The sequence below is a fragment of the Mustela putorius genome, unplaced genomic scaffold, assembly GCF_011764305.1.
Source record: "Mustela putorius furo isolate JIRA1106 unplaced genomic scaffold, ASM1176430v1.1 tig00003834_pilon_pilon_pilon, whole genome shotgun sequence".
NCBI lineage: Eukaryota > Metazoa > Chordata > Mammalia > Carnivora > Mustelidae > Mustela > Mustela putorius.
Window position 1 is genome coordinate 35602523 of NW_025421987.1, and position 6760 is coordinate 35609282.

Sequence of the window (6760 nt, forward strand, 5' to 3'; positions counted from 1 at the left end):
CCTGGAAATAGATTGCTTAGTCATGGGATATGTCCTTTTCCCCTTTCCAAGATAACTGCCAGTTTGTTTATGTAAATAATTGTCCAAATTAACACCAACCAGATGGTATAAGAATTCTCATTTTCTCCCTATCTTTCCCAATACTTATTACCAGATTGGTTAGTTTTTAGGCACTCTAGTAGATATAAAATATTATACCTTGTTATTAAATAGAATTTTCTGATTACTAAAGTACTAAAGAGATTGAACATTATCCCTTATGTTTATTTGCCATTCATTATTCTTCTTCTATGCAAAGCCAATATATATACCCTTTTGCTTATTTGGTAGTGGAATGTTTGTCTTTTGTTATTATTTCATAGAATTTACTTATATATTCTGGTTTTAATAATGTATTTGTTAAATATGTTGCAAATGTCTTCTAGTTTTTGGCTAGGTTTTTTCATGTTTTCTTTTATGGAAACTTTTGATGAACAAAAATTCTCAAATGCAGTCTAATTGATCTTTTTTTTTTTCTTTTATGATTAACACTTTGAATTTGTTGAAAAATTCTTTTCTGCCTAAAGTTTGTAATATATCTTCCTCTTAAAATTTTTGTAAAAGTTTTAAACTTTCTGATTTCACCTTTAAATGAAAACTCCATCTGGAGTTTTTGTCTGTGGTTTGAAGTAGAGGTTTGAATTTAGTTCTTCCCATCAGTGACCAGAACTGTTTGCTGTTTAGTGCACTTCTTGCCTAATGATCTGCTGTGCTGTCTCTATTATATCTCAAGTTTCATGTATGCACAAATCTGTGCCTGGACTTTCTTGGTTCTTTTTGTTTTCCTTTAGCCACTTTCTATCCCTTTGCAATACCATACTCTTTACTACTATAGTATAATAACTCTGGATATCTATGGCAGATTAGAGATGACAGCACACTTTTGACACATTTCCCATCAGAAGTTGTTCTGCTCTTTGCTTTGACCAGTGGAATATAGCTCCAGAGCTAGAGAGATAACTGACAGTTTTTAGTGTGGTTCAAGGATTGTTGTGCTGCCAAGAAGAAAGTCTAACTGCCCTGCTGCAGATGCCATATGGTGAGAACTTTATGAGTACGTGGAAAGGGAGAGGGGAACAGCTAAAATCCACTGTACTGGCTGTTCCTGACAAGGTACCAGGCACTTGAGTGAAGCTGTTTTGGACTATCCAAAGTACCATTGAATGGTCCCTATAGATACCACATGAAGTAAAATAAATAAATAAATAATAAGATAAAATAAAACGATAACCTAGCTGTAATAGCTTCCTGATATGTCCAGCTGGGCTGGCTGGGCTACCATTCCCTTTAATTCAGTCAAGCACTAATTTAGGTGCTGCTGCGAAAGGATTTTACAGATGTGGCTAAAACCACTAATCAGTTGACTTTAAGTAAGGGTGGTTATCCTGGTAGGCCTAACTTAATTTGTTGGGTTCCCTTAAATGTACACCTGTATGCTTCTTGAGGGAGAGAAGAAATTCTGCCTTCAGGTAGCATTCTCTGCCTTTGTCCATAGAATTCCGACCTCCATATAATCTTTCCTTCCTGATTTTCTCCCATACAGACTTACTTAGGCAGCCCCCAGAATTAAGTAGGCCAATTTTTGAAATAAATAAATTTTTGTAACCAATCTTACTGATTTTACTTCCTGATGGAGCTTTTACTGATATACTTGCCAAGTCTTGCCCACATTCCTGATCCATAAAATCATGAGATTAATTAAATATTTGTTTTAAACCACTAAAATTTGGGATACTTTGCTACAAAGCAGTAGATAGCCAAAACAATATTAAAAAGGGCAACTAACTTCCTCCTTCCCTCCCTCTTCCTTCTCTCCTCTTCTCTCTTCTTCTCTTTCTTATATCTTGGCTATTCTTAGCTATGATTATTGTTTTTCCCTACAAATTTTAAAATCAAGTTTTACAGTGACTTTACTGACTCTTGATATCTTGAGGGGAATTGTATTGCATCTAAAGACCAATTTTAGGGCAGTGACATCATTATGGTACTGTATCTTTCTATCCATTTATTTATTTTTTCATTTATTTCTTTAATGTTCTTTTTTTTAGAAAAGATTTTATTTATTTATTTGACTGAAAGAAAGAGATCACAAGTAGGCAGAACAGCAGGCAGAAAGAAAGGGGGAAGCAGAGAGCAGAGAGCCAGATGCAAGGCTTGATCCCGGGACCCTGAGATCATGATCTGAGCCAAAGGCAGAGGCTTAACCCACTGAGTCACCCAGGCTCCCCTCTTTAATGTTTTTCAATAATGTCTGAAATCTCCTCCAATAGGTCTTATATATTTTTGTCATATTTTTCTAGGTACTTTAAATTTCCAATTATGTGTAAGTATTTATAATAATGTAAGTTATTATATGTATTATAAGTTATGTGTATTATGTATATATTATATATAAGTATAATAAGTTACTTATAATAATGTAAGTTATTATATGTAAGTATTTTTTGAGATGAAAATTCTGTTGTGGCTTGGGAATTGTTTTATATAGTAACCTTGTATTTCTACAATAATGTCAAACTCTCTTACTAATTTAAATACTTTGCCTGAAGAATCTTTTAAGTTTTCAATTTTTGTTTTATTTGTACCCCCTTCTCTTAACCCGTATCTTCCCTTTAGAAACTCTTAAATGGAAAGTAGATAGTAACAAAAAGCTGATTTTAAGTTTAGCCATGGCCTAATTTGTACATATTGCAGTTAGTGGCACGTGTCCTTTTAGAATACTGATGTGTGGGGGAAAAAAAAAAGAATACTGATGTGTGTTCTTCTGTTGGACCTTTGGAACTTAATCATGTGCAAGAATATGTGTTGGAAAAGTTACAGTGCACTCAAAGGTTAAGATCCCAGCTTTGTCTCTGACAAGTTGTATGACCTTGGATAAATTATTTAACTTTTATAGACTTGCTTCCCTGCCCTTTGGATGGGGATTAAAATAAGCCTATATTATGGGGTTGTTTTAAGAACAAAATTTAGGGTGTGCATTCAAAATTCTCATCACTTTGAAAATATTCAGTAAATGGTGATTATTGTGCTTGTAGGCAAATAAACATCTGTATTCATTAAAACTGTTAAGTATTAGTAACTTTTATATGACTGAGATCATGCTTTATTGTGAAATTTTAACTTTTGAATAGTGTTTTCTCACCCGCATGCTCTGGGAAGGTTGGCAAAAAGCATGTGAAATTGGCCTTTCATACTGCCCTTTCCTTTTTGGATGCCCTGTACTTCTTTTCAGTCATTTTCCCTTTGTGTGCTCAGTGTCCTCATATAGTGACAGTCTTAGGGGAATAAAACTCATAAAGTGGATACAAAGAAATTTGTGATATAAGTGATGTCCATGGCAGACTGTTTCTACAAAGTTTACTCTGTGTGTGTGTGTGTGTGTGTGTGTGTGTGTATTTCATCCATGCTCTTCTTACAATTCGATGTTGATGTACCTTCATCAAGAGGTGAAGAATCTTTATTACCTCCCCTTGAAATTGGGAGCATTTTTGTAAATGTCTTGACCAGTAGAATATGGTGAGGTGATGCAGTTTGACTTCCGGCAGGTAGGTCATGGAAGGCATTATGACTTCTGTTTGACAATTTTCTGGACACCTAACCTTGAAACCATGTTGTAAGGAAGTTCAGGTCACACAGAAAGGGTTTAACAGTTTCTTTAGGTCTTCATTTCCTTACAAAAATCCTGTCCTGTAAAACTTAAATAAATTTGTATGCCTTTCTGTTATTAATTTTTCTTCTATTATAGGGTTCTCAGCAGAGAACTTAAAAGGATAGAAGAAAATGACGTTTTTCTTCCTCTACACCTTTTTGTTTCTTGGTGGTTTTTTTGGTGAGCAGAATCTTTCAGTTTGATTAAGAACAATTCATCACTCAATTTTATAATGATAGTAAATAGGAGGAAATAAGGAGACTAAGTAAATTTGTCAGCCTAATTTATAAAGATATCATTGTATGGAAGACCAAAGATAAGATCTTTGTGTTTGCTTTCTAATATTTAATATTTCAAAGAATAACACATATATAATGTAATTAATTTTTTAAAAACTTTATTTGCAGCACCAATACAACTCAGTTTTGCTGCTTAGCTTTGATGAAAAGGTTTTATAAATTAAACTAGTATTTCTTTTCAAATGTAGATTTTCCAAATTATACCTTTAATGACTCTTTAAAAAATAAGACTATGCCAGCTAAGAGAACAAAACCACCTCAAGAAAGGCAACCTTTTGGAATTGAACTAAAAAATATATGTAAGGTGAAATCAAAGTGAAAATCTAGAATTAGGGGCACTTGGGTGGCTCAGTTGGTTGTGTCTGAATTCAGCTCAGGTCATGATCCGAGGGTCCTGAGATGGAGCTCCAGGTTGGGCTCCCTGTTCAGTAGGGATCTCCTTCTGACTTCTGCACCACCCCCCACTTGTGTTCACGTGCTCTCTCTCTCTCAAATAAATAAATAAAATCCTAAAAAAAAAAAAAAAAAAGAAAGAAAAAAAAAAAGAAAATCTAGGATTAAAATAAATTCTTCCTTAGGGCAATATGTATGTGTGTGTGTGTGTGTGTGTGTGTGTGAGAGAGAGAGAGAGAGAGAGAGAGAGAGAAAGAGAGAAAGAAAGAGACAGAGTGCATTTGTGCATGTGTGTTTGCATTTAAACAGAAATTATCCTGTCACTGTCCTTCTTTTTCAATTGTCCTGACCCTCAGACAACAGAGAACAAACATAATATGCCTGCGTGACTCTTTCTAAAACCAAATCTTAAAGGGAGACACTGAAGAGAAAAAATTAGTCTCCATTTGGATTTGTTTCTTTTCACCATTATACACTTGTTTTTAATCAGACCGACACCTCCTGTGGTTTTATTTCATGAACGAGTGGACAAATAGTTATATGTGGACTTTGTGTTAGAGAAAGGATTACTACCTTGTAGCAGAACTCCAATAGCCTGACTCTAGTAATGTCAAGACAGGCTTATAATTCAAAAATGAATAAATGATGTTTTGGATGTTTTCTCTTTTGATTGCTTTATAGGATTAAAAGCCTGAAACCAGTATCTCTGTTTTAGTAATAAGGTTTGGTCAAAGGTGAGGGGAAAAAACAAGACCCAAGCAAGGAGCTAATAGCAGATAATACTGGCATATTTAGTTGGAATATTTAAATTTGATCTTACTTATAAATGCATTAAATGGTTCATCTGCATTTTCTATTGAGTATCAGAGCAGCATATAATTAAGAGAATTTTTTGTAATTGTAGAGTACCCTATCATAGCTTAATAATCTTCTTATGCTTTGTTTAATTTGCTTAAAATGTTTCATTTTGTGGAAAGGGTCATGCTCCCTTTCAGGGGGATAGCTGTGTCTAAGGACAGGTTTCAAAATTATAAGGGGCAGTTTTATGTAGATGTTATAAATTAGCAAATAACTAGTAGGTGGTTATCTAATAAAAAGAGAGTAGATTACAATTTATACTTCCAGTTACAAGATGAAAAAATTCTGGGGATCAATTATACAGCATGATAAATAGAATTAACTATACTATATTGTATACTTAAAAGTTGTCAAGATAGTAAATTTTAAATGTTCTCATCACAGAAAAAATGTTTTCATTACGTGAGGTGTTAACTAACATATTACTGTTAACTAACATATTATTGTTGAAATTGTTTTATAGTATATATAGGTATCAGATTGTCATATTATACAGCTTAAACTTATGCAGTGTTGTGTGTCAATAATTATTGACATAAATCCTCAATAAACTGGGGAAAAAACTTAATGCAAAGCTACTGTGGCACTGTCCAAGGATAGACATACAGTCAATGGAATAGAATTGAAAGTCCGAAAATAACCTTTACATTTATGATCGATATGGAGAAGGGTGCCAAGGCAATTCAATAAAGAGAAAAATTGTTGGGATGCCTGGAAGACTCCATCAGTTAAGTGTCTGTCTTCAGCTCAGGTCATGATCCCAGAGTTCTGTGATAGAGTCCTGCATCTGGCTTCTTGCTCAGCAGGGAGCCTGTTTCTCCTTTTGCCTCTGCCTGCTGCTCCCCCTGCTTGGGCTCTCTCTCTGACAAAATAAATAAATAAAATGTTTTTAAAAATTGTCTTTTCAGTAAATGGCCTGAAATAAATACTATCCCCATGCAAAATAATTAAGTTAGATCCCTTCCTCACACCATACCCCAAAATAACTCAAAATGAAATATAGAGGTATGTATGAGTTAAAACTATAAAACCAAAAGAAGAAAATATAAGAGTAAACCATGTGACTTTGGTTAAGACAAATCTTCTTAGACATGACACTAGAATGCAAGTGTCATTTGAAAAAAAAATAAATTGGATTTTATCAAATTTAAAGTTTGGTACTTCAAAGATTACCATCAAGAAAGTGAAAATATGGCCTGTATAATAGAGGAAGTATTTACAAATAATATATAAGAGATTTGTAGATCTGGACTACATAATGATCACTTATAAGCCAAAAAGACAAATAATCCATTGTAGAAATGGGCCAAGGATCTAAATAGGCATTTATCCCAAGATATACAGATGCCTAATATACACATGAAAAGATGCTCAACATTTTGCTTAGGGAAATCACCATTGGGAAACTGGGTGGCTCAGCAGATTTAGCTCAGGTCATGATCTCTGGGTCCTGGGATTGGACCCAGAGTCAGTCTCCCTGCTCAGCAGGGAGTCTGCTTGTCCCTCTCCCTCTGCCCCTCCT